Below are 21148 nucleotides of genomic sequence, written 5' to 3'. Positions count from 1 at the left end.
ACTGGTTAGCCCCTTCATCCAATCCTTACGCCCGAGCGCTCTCACTCAATCACATCGGTCACCTCACGACCGTCTATTTCTGAGCCCGAAACGACGCGGCGCGGCGGGCCGTCACTTTGGTGACAGGGAGGGAGAGAGGGAAGGCTGAGGGTGAGGCATTCCTCGGCAAATGCGGCGCGACGCGACGCGTGCCGTCGATCTGTCTCTGGCGGCAGAAGGCGGCAGCGGCGGCAGTGGCGGGTTCATTACCGTGGGTCTAAGTACAAATGGTGGGCGCCCGGGGGTGGTGTAAAGGTCCAGACTCCAGGTAACTAGGAGCTCAGTGAAATGGGCAGGGAACTGATAGGTTCACGGCACTGAGATAACGGATGCAGGCAGCGACAGGCGTCTGCGGAGCGGAGCGAAGCACGCGACACGTCAATGATGTGACCATTGCAGAGGCCATGGGCACCGAGGCCACAGCATGCTAGGGCTCGCAAACCCAGAATAAATTGTAGGCAATGATTTATAACACGAGAACAAAAACATCAGAACCTTCCCGGACAGCAGGTTAGATAAACTTGGGACGGTGTCTTGCGAGCTGTGAGAACATTGAAACAGAAAAGCTGCTGCGGAAATTAAAAGGCAAAAAAAGAAGGGATAAGCAAAGCTTTAGATGATTTCGATTCGGTGACTCACTGGGATTGCCGCTATAAACGCAGAAACGCCAACCTGTTTAAACAGACACGATGGCTAGCTTGTAATCAGAGACATCATTCCGAAAAATATCTTCTGTGGGTCTACTCGACAAGGTTCGTGCGATACCAGTGCGGCATTTGGGCCAAATGTGTTATAAACTGCATGACTATTCCGCGACATGAACAAACAGTTCTGCATGCATTCACTCGGTGCAAGATAGCACGTGTGATTTCGGCACCAGATCAGAGCTTCCGACCATCGCGAGCATGATGAACACGATTTGTGGACAATCTGAGTCATCGCCAACTCCCAAAGGGTGAATCACTCCATGTACCCGACTTTGGAGGTATCGATGCAGGAAATGTGTTCAATGTTGAGTTCGTCGCATCACACTGGAGATAGCTTTTGAGATTTGCCATCCTTTGCGTCACTGAAGAGGTGCTTCAAAGAGGAGATTCGGATCTTGGAAGGAGTGGGCGCCCCTTTCCAAAAAAAAGTCAAAATGAGACTGTCGCCCCACCCATGCATTTCTTTTCAGACAAGATAAGCTCACGTTTCTCAGCAATATTAACTCCCGAGCTCGTGTAGGAAGTCGGATGGACCCTCCACGTTCATTCAATAACATCAGAGGCCTGTTTCACTAAAAACTTGTATTTACAAGCGTTTGTAGTTTACAATTCATAAGTATTTTTACCAACTACGTAAAAACCGATTTCACTAAGCTTCATCGCCAGTGGCACCTCCGATAAGAAAATGTTTGCAAATAAACTTGCAAACAGTAAAAATCAGTAAAAATGTTTTTAATCAAGAACTATAGTATGTTAAAGATATTGCTTCTTTGTATCAAATATTGTCTAGTATTCATGTCAAAAGCTGCCTAATTGAATTATATTTAATGATGCTGTTGGAAAAAGATATAAATGATAATTCACATTGTCCTATTATTGTAAGAAAATAACACGCAAAACATTTGACAGCAGAAGACTGTTGAATGCAATTATGGTGCGCGAATGACAAAACATGACGATATTTTAATACCGATCATTTTGCTTCTTAGGGTGTGTGCTAAGTAAAAATTGAGCATGAAACGACTCAACAAAGCATAGTTGTTCTAAATATATGACTGTTTTGCATTATTGCACAAAAAGTATCAAAATTCCGAACGTCAGGACCACTGGAATTTCAGGTTTGTAATTACGATGTTTTCTTTCAAGTTTTTGGTCTTCGTGAAACAGAAAGTTTGCGATTCCCATGTTTTCTAGCAAACTTTTTCTTGTAAAAAAGTTTGCAAATTTTAAACTCAAAATTCATGTTCAAAGGTTTCGTGAAATCCAAATCTCAAATGTTGGTAATTATTTCTTGTAAACTCAAGCTTTTTCTTTGTAAATACAAGTTTTATTTGTTAGTGAAACAGGCCTCTGAAGGAAAAGGTTTTTGGGAAACTCTAAAAGTGAAAAAGTTAAAAAAACAGCCAGTTTAGAATTAGCGTCATCAACGGGGCTAAGCAGGCTACACATTTGCAAATTTTCGACACTTATCTTACCCATGCTCAGCAAACTTCGCGTCAATTACAATACAACGCAGTAGAAAAAAAGACATCAGCACAGCAAGGAAGATTCTATAATACAGATTCCAAACATCCAAGATGAACAAAGAGCTCATTAGCTCTTCCTCGTTCCAAACCTCTCGTCGTCACCACGGCCCGTGCCATGTCCGGGTGTGGCGTAGGTGTTACGTCATCCAATCTTCACATTACGTCATTGCCCTCCTGAGTCCTGCAGTGCTGTCCTCGCCTCGCGGACTAGCGCCTTTGAGGCTGCAGCTCCTCCCTGTCGTCTCCCATCTGTCGGCTCAGAAGCCTTCAACCAGCTCATGTCCTCTGTTCACTCTCGTCCTCTGCCCGCTCCCGCACAGTCCGCTCTCTCCCTCTGTCTTCTCCCACACTCTGCCCGGCCGTGCAGCCCCTGAGGCGCCCACTGGGACTGACCGGCAGCTGACGAGGGAGGCGTGCCGCTCGAGTGTCGAAATGGCGCTGTACGGGTGTCGAAGTGTCGCCTAGTTGAGGTGTCGATGTCCCGAGGTCAGCGACGGACCGCGGCGTCTTCACAGGAGCTCAGTGGATCCGACAGGGGGAGGGGCAAGGGGAGCCGGCGATAGATCGACCTCGTTACTGCGAGTCAGTCTCAGGGAACTCATCCTTTCGATCCTGTCAGGACCAGCTCAATCAATAGGAGCACAGAGAGATGCATCAGTTCTGTGGGAGGAACGATGGCTCCTCAGGACAATAACAAAGGAGAATAGCATAGGTAAACAATTTTTGAGTTAATGTGCCTCATTACGACTGCCGGCGAACTGCCTTAGAAAATCATAAACAGTTTCACTTAGTCATGCTTATGAGCACTGAGTTCAGTGAGATTGCTTTAAATAGTTTTGAGAAACATTAAGACGAACTTGCCATAATAAGGCTTGTCTGGCTTTCTGTATCTGTTTTACAAGCACGCCTGCTTTAGACACAAATACCTAATGATATTTTTTGGTTAAAAATCAAGGCTGGGCTCACTATCAAGCATGTGGACAGTTTCGCGGTATCTAAATGTGCAAAGCCGTGATATGTTCAATTTGCTGCGAACTCACGCTAATCAAAAGACCATATAAATTATCCAAGGCTGTGTGTGGTATTTGACTTAAGAACTTATGACCGCAAACATGCATTTATGACAACTACTTTATATGGGGTTGAAACTTCTCTTCGATTAAATGATGCATTCGTTGAAGATGTTTCACAATACCTACAATTGAATGGTGAAGAACCAGTGCTCACTGCCCATTGAACAGTTGAGTTATATTTTATCCCGTACTGGTGGTTTGTATAAATAGCAAACCGGTGCAATGTGATTCCAAACTAAAATGTTTTCCGGAGACGTTGATCATTTCCAGACATCATCAATATCGATCTCCTCTTCCGCCGTTTCATTACGGCCTACCCATATCTTTACATGACCACTTCGTTAACTGCAAATCCGTCAGCGGATACCACCATGCCAGCTTCTGTCCCCTCTCAGCCCCCCGCCCCACCTAACGGTCCCTGCGGCAGTCTGCCGGGCCCCGGCCGGACCCAGGGGGCCCGCTCCACCGGCCGCTGCCAGCTGTCAGCACTGGTAAACAGTGCGCTGCGCCGTGACACGCCGCAGCCGCGCCGCCGCCGCCGCAGCCGCATAATGAGACGATTGAGACGCGCTGCCGTGTCCCGCGCGCCCCGGACACGTGACCGCTGCAGCCGGACATGGCAATGGTCACGTGACCGATGGAGGAAGCAGAGGTCACCTGACCTTGAGTGACAGAGAGCGATGCAGGCTTGCGGGAACGCTAATGTTGATGGGTAACAAATATGTATCTAAACGTCTGCAAAAGACCAATAACACTTTCTAGCCTGAATGTTCAGCATGAAGTGGAAATAATGGTGCACAATTATAATTTTTTTGCAGCTGCTCATAATTGGCGTTTTGTAATACTGCGCAACATGGAAATAGCACATTCTTGATTTTTTTATAAGATATAAAACGAATAAATTGGCTGTGTTGTAAATAAATTTATGAGTAAAGCATAACAAAATGAAATCGACATGCAATATTGATACAAATTTAATACGAGAAAAGAAAATAATAGTCAGCATGGTGCAATGGTCATTCCTGAAATCAAGTTCCAGGATCAAAATGTAAGACTGAAAGCAGAATGTAAAAGCGTGCAAGCGTGTGCACTGTGCATTGTGCAGCATGCAAATCAAATTGTAAAGGCGAAATACACTGCAGCGCACACGCCTAAAGCTGGGCTGTTCAGACGCCTGAAAACAGACCGCACCGCAGCGCACACGCCTGAAAGAAGACTTTACCGCAGCACACAAATCTACAATTAGGTTGTATAGCGCATTACGCACGCTTGAAGGTAGACTGTACCGCGGCATATAGCCTGAAGGTAGGCTGTACTGCGGCACATAGCCTACAGGTAGGTACAGTGGGTCTATTTAAGATCTCCAGAGCCACCACGTGGCGCTACGGTCGGGGTAGGGCGAGTCCAAATCCCGAGGGAAGTGAGGTCACCGGTCATTGTGGGGAAGGAGGGAGGGGGAGTGACGCGGTATCACGGCGCGTGGGGCGTGCGTAGCGCCGGGAGTGGGCCGCCCAGGGCCGCCCGCCACTGCGCCGAGGCTGAGGGGAGGGGATGATAGCTGCGGGTGCGTTCACTCCGGTGTGGTGCGTATCCTGTTCATGTGTAACCAGCAAGAATGCGACTGAAGGGAATCATTATCTCAAACAAACGGGCAAGCGAGAGGCAGCGCCAGTTCTAGCCAAAATCTTGAACAATATAATTGAAATCTAGGAGTATCAATTGCATGCAACTATTCAGCCGATAGTTGCATGATGTCTCATGACACCATGGCTTTTCTAAACTGTTATTTGAGTTGGGTATTTTTTTATTTGGCACGTTCAGTTTTGGTGGGTTTTATCGGGTCGAAAAGAATCCGAAAAGAAAAGAGTTGAAATGACTCCAGAAAATAGACCAAAAAAATATTTTCTTTAAAAATGAAACCTAGCTAAAGTCTAAGAATTTATAAGCGATGATTTTGACTTTTTTAGGGGATATTGGGGAAATATATTGGCGAAAGATGTCATCGTGCTTGTCTGTGTTGCAGTAGCACCTATCGCCCTGCGCAGCTTGCTCAGTGCTACGGCTAAAGTTCGGCCAAAGTGTCTGACGTCTGTCAATGTCACGAGGCGAAACCCCTAGGGTCCGTCCCGGTAGCTCGGTCGGTAGGGCGTTGGACTCCGTGTGGTGAGAGCGCACGTCCCGGTTGTAAAAGTCCGGGTTCGAAACGCGACGTGTGCTTGACGTTTTTGAGCTCCTGATGGGTGTGGTTGTGGTAGGTGGCAGGCCGCTGCCAGGCGAAGTCAGTGAGGGGACCGGCCGTGCGCGGCTACGTGCGCACGTTAAAATTTGGACTCTAAATTCTGCCATAGACCAGGAATTGCTTGATCGGAGGGTAGAGGGCAGGGTCAACGCAACAAGCTTAGCTTAGCGGGGACCCGAGACTCCTTTCATTCAAAAGGTTCGGGCCATATTTATATTAAAAAAGAGGAGCCGAACCAGATTGGGTCAGGGTCAGGTTAAACCCGGTTGGACCTGTGTCTTACACGCAATTATGGTCAGAGAAAACAGAGGCCAATTTCGTGTCAAATATTTTTATTAAATGATCTTATTGTTTTTTAGCTTACACGTATAATAACTTTAAGCTTTTTTTTAATCGAGACTTGATGCACAAAAATGTGACATTCGTCCGCTTTTCCTCATCTCCTCTCAGCGACTTGATTTGACCTTAAATCTTACCAGCAAAAAATAAATCACCTGCGTGATAATTATTTTCCCAAGGGCGCCCTACGCAAGAAACGCCAGCCGGTCAAAAACTGGCGAACGATACGATATTTCTTGTGCTTGAATTATATTCAATGAAAATTTCAGGAGACATAAATAATCTTAATCCTTATAGCTACCGGGCGCTCGGAGCATTCGCTAGCATTCCATTGCCAGCTGCATTACCAATATCACATTTCCATTACTTTGGGTTCATCATAGTTGACAGTAGATGAACAGGCCACAGCAAACCCATGCCTCATTATCCTTTCCTTCCAAGCAGCCAAGCTAACCGGCCGCCCGGCCCACCACCGCGATATGGAATAACACTGGAGTGCGCCATTTGCCTGCGGCAGTGCCCCACCGCGCCGGGGCTGTTTGACAGGTCACCCGTACCGTGACCTCGCCAACCGCCCCCCCCCCCAGCCCACCTCCCCATCGGGCCCAGCTCGGTACTGACCTCCCCTGGAATTTGACATGGACTCGACTGAGGCTCAACGCCATCTAGTAACGTCTGGAGATCCTTACTAGATCCACTGTACACTGCACCGCACTACACACGCCTGAAGGTAGACTGTACCGCACCACACACGCCTGAAGGTAGCCTGAAGGTAGACTGCACCGGACTACACACGACTGAATATAGACTGTACCGCACTACACACGCCTGAAGGTAGGCTGTACCGCAGTACCTACACAGTTAAAATACACTCCTGAAGATGCACCGAACTACACACGCCTGAATGTAGGCTGTACCGCATCACAACAAACGCCTAAAGGTAGACTGTACCGCAGTGCAGTTGTCTGAAAGTGGAACGGACAGAGGTGACCACTGTCCACGTGGCATCTACCAGCATTGCTATTTAGCAACAAACACATGACTCAACGGAGGACTTTGAGGGACAACAATGCGACAAAGCACGAATCGGAAGCAGTGAAGAGCGCCGACTTGGACTCATTGTGTCATGTGACTGTGAGTTTAGGGTAAGGTGTGAAATGGCGACTTTGACTGACTTACCTTATATTGCAGGTCTTGATTGTATCGCTGTGCACATCAGGATGCCTAGCGGTCTTACATGTAATCGTCACAGGAGCTGTAACAAAATGAGACACACCGTAAGGAAAGTTTATCAATTATTCAATGCAAAACTGAATGCCTCAAAACCTATTCACTCCTCGCATAAATCATATTTTGTCGCAGAGTTAAGGCCCTAATTTACATCAAAATGACATCTAAAATATTTTAAATGCGAAATAACATGAATGCTGCAAGACGTTTCGCTCTTCATCATATTTCTGAAATTATCTTTACGTTCAAAGGAAATATCGTCCAATTTATTTGCTTCTCTTTAAGTTTCTGGGCCAGAGCATTTGAACTAGGGAAGTTGTAACTATCCATACTATTTACTTTATACCTTTCCTTTTAGCTGGTTTTCACTGAATCAGTTTTAGCCATCTAGGATTAATCTGGTAATCCCACTGAATGACCGACTTATCACAGACAAGCATGCCTTTATTTGTCTTTATCTACATGTAAATCAAGTCCGAAACATCCATATACAATAAACGCTGTAGCACAGCCTGCAATGGCGTCGGCCGACAATCCCGTCCGCATATCGCCACTGCACTGCTATCCGCGTCTGGGAGTGACCAGCCGCTCTGCCACTATCTGCCCTATCGCCGGGGCCGGCAGCCCCGATGGACGCCTATCGCCGGGGCCGGACAGGGACGATTTGCACGTCGGTAGCCACGCGCCGGGTTCCCACGCCACCGGGTGACACCGCGGCACCGGCCACCTGGTGGCCGCGGCGATATGGGCGGCAGATACTGCACACCGCGCACGTGCAATGCCGCGCACGAGCAGTGAAATCCAGTGACGTCAAACGGACGTGAAAATGAGCAATTGAGCATGAATGTTACCACCTTGCATCATGATTTTAATGGCTGCATGTTGTGTGAGGGTCGCACATAGCCAAGAGGCCTTCGAGCTAAAAACCGTCGATTGTAGGTAAACCTGAGTAAACGAAACATGACGTCGCTAGGACGCAATTCAGAATTCTCGCAAGCTGCAGAGCTTAGTCAGTCAGTCAGTCAGTCTCGATTGGAAATGTCCGTAGCTAGCAAGTTATGTGAGCTCGTTTCCCAGCTTTGTTTAAATTACTAGAAGAGAGACATTGTACTTATTGTCGAGAACATATAAGTGCACGTTCATAATTCATCTTTTGCGAGTGAAATGAGGTCAAAAATCCGAGGAATGCTAAATTTGAATTAATCACGAACTGCAATGCGTAGCTACCGTTACTTCCTAGAATTAAATGCCACCTAGCTCAGTGTATGCAAAGTAAAACCAGTTTAAAAAAGGCTATCCCTTTATTGCAAATCTATTAAATTCATTTTAATTGCATCTTTAAAAAGATCCTTCATCCACCTGGAAGGATAAATTCAGTGCGGTGACTGTAGCTCCCTCTGCCTTTGTTTCGGGCCGTCCGCCGTTGCCGACAATGCCGCAATGGCCGCAGTTAGAGCCTGCAACACTGGTGCTCTGCAATAATGACTCTCGTGATACCTTCCACTGTCCGGACCAGCATGTCTCAGCGTAGCCGATAGCTGCGCTGCTGACATATCCACTCCGAAACGCTCGGAGAGCCTCACGGAAACACATAGTCATTTTTGCCGTTGCTTCAAGCCGGATCTCGTTGAGTTCTCTCGTCGGTCCGCAAATAATCATCATCTTTGCCGCCGCCACCGCCGCCTCCGCGCCCGGTCTCACCGCCTTCTCTCGCCTCTGCCGGGCCGCGCGGCGGCGGTGGCGGCGCAACTCTCCGGGCCGCCGGAGTCCGGACCGGTCTGTTCCGTCCCGGCCAGCGCCGAGCCGCGGCGGCCGCCGCAAAACATGGTGGCATATGAGCTCAGCTCGAGCAGAGTCGAAACGCCACAAAAACTGGCCCGGGGCAGGTGCCGGCCGCGCGGCGATTGGTCGCGCCGACCGCCGGCGCCCGCCGCCAGACGCTGGCTCCGCCCCCTGGGCCGTTATGCTAATGTGGTATCGATGTTTATCCATTTGGCGAGTTGTCGCCGGCGGTGGAGGCCGGTTTTTTGTCGACGCGAGCGTCGCGGCGCGGCGGCGCGGCGGCGCGGCGGTGCGGGCTTCGCTCTGCACGCGACACGACGAGCCGGCCGCGGCCGGGCTCACGGTAATCCAACAGCGCGGCGCGACTGCGCAGAAACCGGCCGCAAACGGGCCGTCCAGACGCAGCGAAAACGACCGCTCGTCGGCCATGGCGACAGTATCTAACGCTATCACCAGACGAGGGATAGCGCTCATGAAAAGTACCGACAATAGATACACCTAAACATCTTAATTTTCGGGTTCCGTTATTCATAATACAGTGGTTTCGTGTTTCTCACGGTATCGGTAGCCCCCACCACACCGACTACGACAAAAACGGAACTGGTTGGCCCAGTTTGTAGTGTTGTTGGGCGTCTGGTGACGTTTTTCATGGACCTGTCGATGGTAGTCCGATCTGTCGGACTCAGGTGAGGAGCCGTCCGAACGAGTAGAACCGTGTGCCGGGGTGATTTCATGCAACCGGATGCAATACGCGGGTACGCATGCAGAGGAGCCCCTGTTGCCAAATGATGAGTGATGTCAATCGGCCTTTTATTTGTTACATAGGCCTATTCTGATTTTCAAATGATTTAAGCAAACGTCATGCTCAATAATTATAATTATTTAGCTACCTATTAACCGTTTTCAGGACGGCCATCTGGTACACATTTGGTGCACATCTGGTGCAGATTAGGTTCAAATTTGGTCAAGTTAGGTTTAGTGTATCTCTAAGTAGCTATCAGCTAGGGTTGCACTAATTGCTTATAATGCCTACTTTGTCATATTATCAGGGAGTATCATCGATTAAAACACTGAAATAAATTCATAAAATAAAGATATTTGCTGTAAAAGAGATTAGGTGCAGATTTGGTCAAGTTAGGTGCACTCGCCGGATAGCCCGTCGTGAAAACGGCTATTGCCTACTCGTCGAAAATTCTATTAAGAAGGTGATAAGAAGAAGAAAAAGAGATCCCGAATATACTTTCGCGGTCAAAATGCAGTATAAACTTCATCCATATTTACTTCCGAGTGTCTTAACAATAGCGTCAAGCATATATCTTGCCAATGCTATTCCTTGGTGCCATCCGTATATAAGTCCACACAGACCGGACAGCCATCCCAAGGCAGCTAGCTGTCATATCATAAAATAATATATTCAAACAGCGTATTTAAATTAGTCTGTTTGCATAACATTAAGATTATTTCACCAGACCTAGGCTCTGATAATATCCTGTTTATAAATGACCTGAGATCGCGGCCCATTAGAGAGATATTGTGAAACAGCTTTGGACATGTGAATATTTAGACCTGTCTGATGTACAATGCGGATAAAATCTGTGGGGGTATGCACCTTGAAGATTTATGTCACTGAGCCACTATGCTAGTTCTTTTTTAAAGAAATGAATGCCGGATACCACAAAAACTGACAAAAAATATCCTAAGCACTAAGGATACCTTAGCTGATCTTGGTTGCTACTTTCTGATGTTCCTTAAGAAACGCTCAAGAAAATGGGGAAAGGGAGATGAATTTTAAGTATGTGATTTTCAGGATCAAACTCCATTTAGGCACATCACTCACACGTGAATTAAGTTCTGACGTAAGTAAGGTAGAAAATTAACCCGCGCGGGGCTGGGGGGGGGTAAATTTTACCCCCCTCGCGAATTTTGGCAATATCTCAAAAACGGCGGCGCGCAGCGCCGCCAAACTTTCAGTACCTTTTCTTACATCAATTTGACACGTTCCCTGAAAATTTGAGCGAAATCCGTCGGAAATTTTTTGAGAAATTAACGTTTTAGTGACGTCATGTTCGCCATTTTCGCCTCAAAAACGGCAAAAGTTCAAACGCCGCTAACATCTTCATTTTTAAAGGAATCAAGACGTAACAAAAAAAGGATATACGTAATTCTACTTTGTCTATCAAATGGCTATCTCGGTTTTTTGAAAATTTTGGATTTTGGCCCAAATTTTTTCAAAAAACTGACTTTTTTGGGAAATAGCTATAAAATCCAAAATTTTGAGTGTATCGAAAAAACCGGAATATATGTCAGAGGAGTGGTCTATGTGCACCTACATACCAAGTTTTAGAAAAATCGGTTCAAAAATGTGGGAGTTATTCAAAATTGTATGACGTCACGACACACAAATTTTTTGAAAAATGACTTTTTTGGAAGTTCTAGACCTCGTACGGAAACAAAAATAGCACCATTAGATTCGCCGTGAAAAACTGCATCAGATAGACACCTTTTTAGGCCTTAACAACCAACTTCAAAATTTGACCTCACTTGACCTGACCTTGACCTGACCTCGACCTGAAATTCATCCAGAGGTGGTCCATATCACTTATTGAGTGTGCCTATTGAATCCTATGAGTAAAATGACCCATAAAACATGTGTCGCATATGCCCTTTTCTATATTTTGTTTTTGGTGACCTGACCTGACCTGACCTGACCTTGACCTTGACCTCTGAATGATATTGCATGTAACGAATATAGTCTTGGTAGCCTAAGAACACGTTTTGGGCGATCAGTCTCAGTCCATGACTCCATTCTTCGGCAACTATGGTGCAAGGCCGATACTGTAGGAACTTGCAATTTGTATCCTTGACCTGACCTTGACCTTGACCTCAAACTTAAAATTAAGTACATGTTTTTAGTTGTTCGTGATGAGATCTTTCGATTGGCGTTTGAATTTTCCAAATCGGACCATTAGTTCGGGAGATAACAGGGGGGGGGGGTAAAATTTACCCCCCAGCCCCGCGCGTTCGGCTGGAGACCCCAGCCCCGCGCGGGTTAAAGAACTTGCCACTTGATCAAATGCTGGTTTTGATTCCCCACTTAGTTTTGCGGTGATGAAGCAAAATGTGTTTGTACATTAAAACGAACACTTATCGCTAGGAAACCCGAGTATTTTGTAATAATTTTACGTTTGGGAGCCTGAATGGTAGAAAATTGGTCTCCACGTAGCCAAAAATAAGTCGGTCATTAACCCCTTTAGTGGCAGGCTCCTGGCTACCCCTATTAGTGGCAGGGGGGGGGGCTGTTTACGACCCCCCCTTGATATCTCGAGATCTAACGGGCCGATTTTCAAAATTCAAACGGCATTCGATTTCACTGAACGTGATCTACATTTCTAAAAAATAAAAAATAAAAAATGTCAATAGGAGGATAGAGGGGGTAAAAACGGGCAATTTGCAGATACATTTTAGACTGTTTATCACGGCCAGGTTTCTGAACCAATCTTAACGCAACTTTTGCCGATCGATAGAGAATGAACCAGGAATTCACATGGATCCTAAAAATATGCATTTTCAAAAATCATAGGCGGATACAGATTATTGAGATTGGGGGTACACAAAAAGTATAGTAAATAAGGTTTTTGTTGGTACTGTTTCTAAAAAGGGTGGTAATGGTCTTGTTATGTTACAATTTTCTTATGAGAGAACGACTACAATTGTATTGGTCATGCATAGGCGGTGTCAGGGCACCTATGTTGGGAGGTAAAACATAACCCCCCTTTTTGGACGCCTGGATCCGCCTATTATAGCAAAAACGTGTCAAAAGAGGATGCACAATAACTTTGTATATGTTATCACATGATACCTTTCATTCACTGTTCGTAAAACTGGTGCAGCATCGTGATCTTCGACCAAATGACTCGCTTCACGAATAGGACCCCCAATTCCCAGTGCTCTGGAGCCGCCCCTGGTAGAGTTATGAACTTGAAATTTTCAGGGAATGTGCCCAATTTAGTTTTAGGAAAAGTCAGAAAATTTCAGCATCGTAGCTTCAGCGGTTTCGGAGATATTCCCGAAAAACCTGAGGGGTGGATGAAAACAACCCCCCTGCCACTAATAGGGTTAAATAGGTGATAGACGATGGACTCCAGCCCATGTGTGGGGCTGTATAATAAGTGGAAAAGCACATAGTGCCATATAAATGACCGACGATCAATGTTCTTTCAAATTTACCTAAATCAATTACTTAAAAACAATAAATATACCAATTTTTCAAAAATGTTTTATAGCATGCGTGTGCGTTAGGTATATGGGGTTGTTAAGGCTCGAGCCATACCGATATTGTCGGCAATGAAGCATTGGTACACACTCTGGTGCTGCACCGTAAGAATAGCTATGGTATCCTTAAATTGAGCATTTAGGTGTTACCAATCAATTTCGGAAAGTTTCGCTCATGTTCGGTGCCCGCCCAATGCCCATGGCTATCCATAACCCGAGGAATAGGATAACTGCCATGAGAATCATGTAAACGATTGCCAGGATGGTTATGTCATTCTTCTCGCGAACAGTTTCAGCCAATCCGAATACCACAGGTGACGGCTTTCCTTCTGCTGCCTATCATGTGCCAATGACTGTCATCTGATTGACAGTCACCATATCAGTGGCACATGACAGGAGCTGAATTTTGTGTGCCGAATTACTCCGCCGTGGGACTGTCTTCGGGGACTCACGAGCCAAACGGCTGTCAAGCTGCCGACTTTAGATGGGCGTGACATCGACTAAAATAAATTCAATCGGGATTCAATAAACACATCAAAGTGCGGCGATTCATAGGCTGTTGTTGCAAGGAAGGTGTATTGCGTACTGTTCAAGACTTAGTCCCGGCATATTTCGCTTCAATAATCGGTTGCAATTGCAAGCTAAAAAATACAATAAAGTTCTGACCTTCTGACCATTAGGCATCGCAAGTCTTAGGCTCGTCATGGCCATTTTTTAATTGCTTGTGAATTCAGAAGTTATTAGTGACACAAATAAGTGACACTAAATTTCCTACCTAGGTATATTGTCACAGTCCCATTGCGGTCCAATTATCGCCACGAATGATATGGTAGGGCTGGTCTCTTATCGTTCCTTATAGATAACTCTGACACCAGTGATACCCCGTTCGTGCCGAACCCCATAGAAGCGTTTCCTGTATATGATCAGCACCAGGTGCTTTTTTCGTAGGTCTGTTTCCTGAAAAGTGTTACACCAATGGATGTATATCAAATGAGGGGTCGGTTATCATTGAACAGGTGGTCTGCGATAAGAGAGTTTTGAATTAGCCACCGATGCGGTAAAGAGAGACTTTAGGCTGATGTTCCTTTTGGGATATGCGGAGAATGCATATAATCAGGGAAAGCGGCTAAGTCCCACAGCGAATTGAGAATGAATAAGGCAGGTCTAGATCAAGATAGCAGCGCTGGGGCATGGGGATGAACTGTTGATTGACAAGTGACAACTTCATCAGCATTTAGAAATGAAACAGCTTAATCACAATAACAGCATGAGTGATGTAACGATTTAGCGCCACCCAATGCCAGTTTCAATTTTTTACCCCACGGCAGCCGTATATGGCCTGCAAAAAGGCATTGCTTTTTTAGCTAAGAAATATAAAAAAATAGCCAGATAAAACATTCACTCTATTTCTTTTACCAGAGTTTCGGTCATGGCAATACCTACCAGCATGCTCACATGCAACTTTATCAATAGCCTTGCCATCAAGTATCAACTATCAACAACTCCGTATTTATTTCCATTTCGGAGACATCTCATCTCAATATACGTGCGGAGCAGCTCATATATCCGTCTGCCACACCTCACGCCTCCTTCTCCAACGCTCTGATGAATGTCCCTGCCTTAGGCCCTGTCCACCGGGCGGCGTATTCGCCAATTGTATTACACGAATCGGCCCATCAACTAGCGACATCTCTAGTGCGACGTCATAGCCATCCGCCGCGACAATGCATGCACTGAGGCTAGATTTGAGTTGAGACTATTTTTGCATTGTATATGGCTATTAGACATGTATGTGTCGCCGTAGCCGAGTGGTTAGAGTCTCGGTGTGATGGACGACAGGTCGGTGGATCGATTCAGAGGTCGACAAAATTCATGGAGTTTCTCCGACTACCTGCCAATTTTCTCCAGGCTTTTCTTCGCGATTGTGAGAAATGATGAATTTGGATACCTATCCACGCAACCCAAAACACTGGTATACGGCAGTCATAAGCTCTTGTTACACTGCCAAATTTTGGTACACGAATGTGCACGACTATGCAGGTCATCCTATGTCGCGGACCGATTCGGGATCTTTCTTCCCCGGTCTTGGCATTTCGCAGACCATTCGGTGTCCACCGCGCGACTTTTACGGCTCGTCACGACCGCCACAAATTTTTCATGAAAAATGAAAATTTCGTGGCCGTTCTCCGAACTTGTGATAAACGAATATAATCATTAATCACCAAACAGTCGCCGAGTCGGCGGCTACATATCGCTGCGTGCGCCGACTTGTTGCCAAGGTATCGCCGACTGTTCGCCACAGATAAGTGCCAATTATGTAAAATACAATACAATACAATACGCGCACGCAGTCCTCTGCCGACTGAAACCCGGGTGTCTTTTGCTCCTGCGAGTCCCCCCCCCCCAACCCCTACCCTCCCCGCAGCCAGCGCCGGCCTCCTGCCCTCCTGCCCCGCGTCTCATCTCCCCTTTTTCCTAGTCCCCCTACCCACTCCCTCCCTCCCTCACCGCGCGTCGCTGTCGGGCCCTTAGCAGGGGTCGGCAACCTACGGCCCGCGGGCCGGATCCGGCCCGCGGCTGGCATCAGTAACTAACATTGTGTTCCGGTCCGTTGCTCCTGCGCGTGATTGTAACAAATTGTGACCATGCTCCGGCCCGCCGGTTGCTTCCAAATCACATATAAGGCCCCCATCCAAAAAGAGGTTGCCGACCCCTGCCTTAGCGTCTTTGCCGCTAAGGTGGCTATTTCCCGTTATTGAGACTTTTCCTTGTATTTGAAGAAATTCCTTCAGATTCGCAATAAACATCGCAAGAATTAGCGACTATTATTGATAAATCTCAACTATTTTTCTCTTGTCTCAAGCGTTTGGCAGCTGAAGAAAACAAAGCGGTCGACAAAAACACCACTTTCTCCGACTGCCAATAAGAGCGATATTTGGTTATGAATTGGTAGGGAAACCGACCTTATAGGCACAGAGCTGCTTCTGACCGGATCAGACCAGGTCTGACTAGGGAGAAAGTGGAGAAATTGTAGAAAACTGTCATCACTAAATTGTTACTCGTGCTGTTGTTAGTCGATGACATAGGTGTATGGATGTAACAATGCTCATGGCTTTGCTAATCTTAGAATTTCTTCCATGATATTTTCTTCTTTATATGATTTTCGCTCGCTTATTTTTCTCTGACTAGGGTCAGATGGTCAGAGATTTTATCGACCTCTGGATCGATTCTTGCTTCAGCGGTTCTTTTCTCTTAAAAAGAACTCGGTCGTAGACGCGCATTTTTGGCCCCTACGTTCGCACGCCAATATCGTACGCCCAATAAATATCTGACAAGTGTTCATCTGATTAAGGAATAAGTTGCAAAAGAACTGCAGTTGCAGTCTATACCTGAACTACCAATTTTGTTACGGCACTGTCAATATTCGTCAAAGTCGGAAGAGCTATTATGAAACACACTCGAATGACAACGGATTCCTGTATTATTTCATCGATCAGATAAGACTTGTATAGAGATAAATTGATGACAGCCCGCCGTGAGCATGCAACTTAACAACCAGTCCCAAGTTATCTTCATAAACGTCTAATATAAATCTTTTGACTTTAACTAGATTCCAAGTAAGAGGACTTAGGTATCCCCCTGGCGGCTGAAATGTAAAGGTTATAGTTAGGGCATAGCTCCTATAGATGACGCTCTGACGGCTGGAAACTGATTATCTCGTCCCGTGATTACGCTAACAGCTATGCCGAACTTTTTTTGTGCATGGTGATTCTTACACGAAAAGCTATCTAATAGCCTGCTTACCAGCGTGCGATTTTTACTTTTCATCTTAGGTTTCGCTACTTTTAGGTACTTTACCTTGCCAAGTGCCCACCTACTTTCAAAAGGTCAGCGCCGCCCCTGTCAATGCTGCGTGCTATCACCCATTGGCAGTGAGAAATATTGATCAATGAATGGCCATCGCCCAGCACCATTTGTCTTTCCATTGGCTACGTTCGCATAGTATGCACTATGCATTAGTGATGTCAATCACAGAAAATCAGAACACCGCTACCAAACCAAATACAAACAAAGACCATTGGAAAATACCGAAACCGAACCAATCGGTTGGACTGCAAATATCTATCTTATGCAACTTATTCATTAGAAGAATGCCTACGTCTGATTTCTTAGGTGCACGCCGTTACAAATGTATAAAAAACGCACAATGACAGATGACACGAAAATCGAAGTCGCCGAGTGGATTCGAACCACCTACCTCTGAATCACCAGTCCGACACTCTAACCACTTCGCCACGGCGATAACGTACCCCATGTAGCTTAAATGTCAATAAGTTAAAACCTAGCTTCAATAGACGCCACCAGGGCGAGGACCGAAAGTATGACGCCACGCTGACGTCACTCAGGAGGCAAGCTATTGGTTGGCCGATTCGTGTAATACAATTGGCGAATACGCCACCGGGCGTCGTCGGCGTCACAGACGTCATCGGCGTCATCGGATCGGGCGGCGCCGGCGGCGGGCGTGTGCGGTTGACACCGGCGCCAGTGGCCGCGAGTGGCGCTCGCCCCATTAGCCGGTTATCTCGGCATCACGGACCCTCCCCACCCCCTCCCCTCCCTTCCTCTCCTCTCCTGTCTTCTCCGTTTCGATCGGATGATGGGTCAGGCACGACACTCTCGATCGGACGACCTCCCCCGATGTAATCGGCACGGCAGCGGGCCGGTGCCAGGTCGACCCCGACCGGGCCAAACACACCCAGAAGGATCCCGCGCGCAGCTGGGAGAGGGAAGTGGGAGACTCCGATATTGGTATCATATCATCAGAGGTGTCAAAGGTGTCAAAACTCGACAGGCCGGCAGCTGAAACTGTGGGCTATGTGAGGAAAACGAAAGTGAAGAGCCGGAGGTAATTGACAGGTACACGAGATGTGAAGTTAATATAGGGCTCTGCTTATGGAGTTCGTTTGTCGTTACCCTATCAAAATGCTAGGTCATGGCTGACATCTTGTTTTATCTTTATTGACCGAAATTTGAAGCATACATACGCGAGTCGCGATGCATTTTAAAGCCACCATTTGTGAGCGCAGGTCGCGCGCAGCGGATGCTTTAGGAATCCCGCAGAGATCCTGCTCCTCCGAGCCGCCTTAAAGCCGGAACGGATTAGTAGCAGGATATCAAACACCCGTTGACGGTCACGCGACACAGCTTAGGTGATGAGCTTACTGATTTATAGCGCTCCTGACGCCCAATGGCGCCAATGGATGAAACGATGAAACGTCAGTGAGCGACTACAATTGAAGCAACTGGCAGATGCCCAGAGAATGTATTGCTGCTAAAGCATTGACAAAGTTCCGCCGCCAAAAGCATTCAAGCGTTGAGCATGTTTAGATTCATAAGAAGCTGCAAGTGCAAAATATCTGCAAATGCCATAAGCTCGCGTGCTCAACAGCAGCAAAATGTAATAGGATGAACATAAATCAAGTAGGAAAGCTGTCTCACGTTCGCATTCATTTTCAAAACTGCAGAATAACTTGGGAGTGCTCTAGCGTTAGACTGATCACAGACATATTCTGCATTTGGTTTTGTCAATTGTTATGCCAGTGGATGATTGAAAGCTGAGCCAAATTGTTCAGTACAACTCTACTTTTGTGTGAATGATTAATGAGACCTTATCGTAATGTAACACAACCGACGTTGTGAAACATTTACCACCACGTCACCAAAACCACTTAGCCGGACCCATTCGCTTTGCAAAGATCCGCATGCCTGTTCATCTATAATTTTTTAGCTATCTGTGGTAAAACAGTGGTATAACTAAGCTGCCAATCAGCAAATCCGGAAACGGGGAAACATTCCATTCGCGACTATGTAGTCCGTAGTCTGCGCGCACTCATCACAATGCTGCGAGCTTCACCAATTGGTGAGCCGTCAGCACTAAATCACCATTGGCCAGCACTAAATCATTATCGGTCTCGAGAGCGAGCATTCCAGCTTACGGGACTCGGAAATGCCGACGATGCAGGTGGCAATCGTTAGTCGGGCAATGCAAAGGCGAACGCATTCTCTCCAATAGCCGCCATGCTGTCTTGTTGAACAACCAGTGCTCAGCGCTATATTCACCCTAACGTATTCAGTACCATACTGACATGTCCGTAAAATGCGGGGGGCTGAGCGATCATCCTTTTCACCGGAGCATACCGTGATGCGCTAATAGCCCGATGTGTTCAATCGATTACGCACGTTTCCATATTTGGCCGATTCATGCGGCAAACGACGCCCTGTTGCCTGAAGACCGTTATGGGGGTCTGGCTGGATAGGTACGGATTCAATCCTTTCCACGATTGAGCCGATCGGATGATCTCAGAATCGATAAATTAGCTCTATGTTTAAGCAGATGTGAGATCGCTTCAGGCTTTCATCACCAGTATGCGTCAGTCGAGTAACACATTTTTATTTATACCATGATCAGCCAGGCCCTAATCGCGGTAATATCAGTCCACCAGGCGCAAATAGTTACGGAGCGAGCGAAGCGAGCGTAGTCTTTCCTTAGATTAAAGGGACACTCCCACCTTAACCCTATTCCTGGCGGGCTCCGCCGGGACAAGAAACTGGCGGGGGGGGCCGATTCGGCCCCCCCCCCCTGAGATCTCGAGAACGAAGCAAGATAGCGACAAGCGGTAAACGGCATCGGATACGCACGGCCAAGATCTACAATTTTTACAAAGGTCATTTTCAGGTCAGGTCAAAGATGACGTCACAGGGGTCGAAAAGTCAAAATGGCGGCACTAGATATGGAGAGAGTTTTTCTCGAATAACTTTCGAATTAGTCAAGATAGGAACAAACTAAGGGCATCATCGTGATCCTCTCGTCAATCCGCATCGAATGATATATATGTTGACCTCGAAAGGTCAAGGTCAAAGGTTGACCTCAGGTCACGTGACCTCGAGGTCATCATGTATATCATTCGATGCGTCTTGACGAGCTGAACACAATGAGACCATCCACGCGTCTGTATCTTGTTCCTGTACGGAGTTATTGGCCAAAAACCTTTGGTGACCTTTGATGACGTCACATGACCTCACAGCTGCCCAACAGCAAAACAGACCTCAAGGTAGTGAAGGTTGATCGTATATGAAGTCATGTATGGTATATGGGGCCATTCCGACCCGTTTTAGTGGTAAAAACAGGGAGTTGATTTTCCCCCCATTGACTTATAATGGGGAGGTCGCGAAATTGACCTGACCTTAGGTCACCGATATCAAAATTCCGAGATATACAAATTGCACATACTGGTACCCTAACTAAACGCTGAAGAGAAGAAATTGATCGGTCAAAAACTCTAGCTGTGGCGTGATTGCAAACTTTTCTGAGGTAGCGTCACCAAACCGCCTCTGGTGACCTGACCTGAGGTCAGATCAACTCAAAATTTTCAGACATGTTGCGTAGAAGCCTTTTAGGAAAAGTAAGAAAATTTGAGCTTCCTAGCTCAACGCGTTTGGGAGATATAACCAAAAAACCTCAGGGGGGGCTCCTGAGGCCCCCCCCCCGCCAGGAATAGGGTTAACATTAGTTTTGAGTTGAGATAGCCAAATTGGTGGCCATGGCCTGCAAATACCGGTTTGGGCACTCACAACATCGACAAATGCTTTAATTCGGAGATATGGAATTTCAAACTTGCAGTTTTCGGATTCTAAGGGGCTAGTGCATTGGTATGCCCCCTTAGAATTTGTGACGTCAGCGGAGATCTAACGATTTTTAAATCTTTTACTAAAACGTTTGGTAGCACGCGGTGGTATATGCTGCTTTGCGCGCAACAAATGCCGCACTTTCAAATAAAGTCGCTAGGAACAGCGGAGATCCCAAAAAGTAAACAAAAGTAAAAGTCTAATATCTTGAAAACCGGTGAATATTTTTCGATGAAATTTGGTAGATATTCGTTT

At 46.6% G+C, this 21148-nt stretch overlaps 1 protein-coding gene across 2 annotated transcripts in view; it reads right to left on the bottom strand.

Annotated features, from left to right (window-relative positions):
- Window positions 1-21148, bottom strand: part of LOC122394225 (transcription factor GATA-4-like) — an 81265-nt gene that overhangs the window by 18759 nt on the left and 41358 nt on the right. For both annotated transcript variants that reach the window (XM_043390960.1, XM_043390959.1), the window contains exon 2: window positions 7103-7178. The gene's annotated coding sequence lies outside the window, so the exon portion shown is untranslated. The remainder of the gene's footprint in view (window positions 1-7102; window positions 7179-21148) is intronic.

Source organism: Amphibalanus amphitrite, unplaced genomic scaffold, assembly GCF_019059575.1.
Source record: "Amphibalanus amphitrite isolate SeventyFive unplaced genomic scaffold, NRLGWU_Aamphi_draft 000580F_arrow, whole genome shotgun sequence".
Lineage (NCBI taxonomy): Eukaryota > Metazoa > Arthropoda > Thecostraca > Balanomorpha > Balanidae > Amphibalanus > Amphibalanus amphitrite.
The sequence above is the reverse complement of the archived record's forward strand: the minus strand, read 5'-3'. Positions and strand labels throughout refer to the sequence as shown.